Raw genomic sequence first — 759 nt, forward strand, 5'->3', positions numbered from 1 at the left:
ACTAAGAAGTAAATAGTGAAGAGAAATATTGTTTATCAATTATTTTTATTTATAAACAAATAGTCTGGCTTAAATTACTTAATTGTCAGCATCTATTTAGTTCCAAATCAGAGGTTGTGATCCTAGGCTTCTTTGACTGCTTCAGCAGAATTAGTCGAATCGGTTTTTTCCGAAAATTAATTTTCTTTTTTGTTAGTGTCTTTACCTTTTAACTTCTTTTTTCTAGTAACTCCTTAAGCAGAATCAATAAGATCGTTAATATTTGAAAATTGATTTTTTTAGTTCATAGTCTTTTTGGTTTCTAACTTTTTTCTATTTCTATCTTTTTAGACTTTTTCTCAGATTTCATTTCGTCGTTTTCGTTTTTTCTTTTTAGCTTCCTTAGGCTTAGCTTTATTTTTTTTTCAATTGATTTTTCCTAATTTCTAATCTCTCCATGCCTGCGATGTTAAAGCATAGATGCCTTTTGCCTTCCTTTTCGGTTTGGGGTCAGAGGGAAACGAAATAATGCATATTTCTGTTTTTTACACATTTTAAAGCAATTTCTTGTACGAATTGCGAATTTACTCCTATTTCTGAATAACATATCCAGGGGGTGCGTCCACTGTGCTGCCCAACGTAAAAAATGTGTCACGAGAGTTGAAAACGGCCGTGCGCGATGCTACGAGGGTAGTTCAATAAGTCCTTAGAATGAAGTATAAAAACAATTTTTTTTGGGTAAATTTTTTTTAATTTTTCAACATAATCTCCTTGGAGCTC

The sequence above is a fragment of the Belonocnema kinseyi genome, chromosome 5 (assembly GCF_010883055.1).
Source record: "Belonocnema kinseyi isolate 2016_QV_RU_SX_M_011 chromosome 5, B_treatae_v1, whole genome shotgun sequence".
Taxonomy (NCBI): Eukaryota; Metazoa; Arthropoda; class Insecta; order Hymenoptera; family Cynipidae; genus Belonocnema; species Belonocnema kinseyi.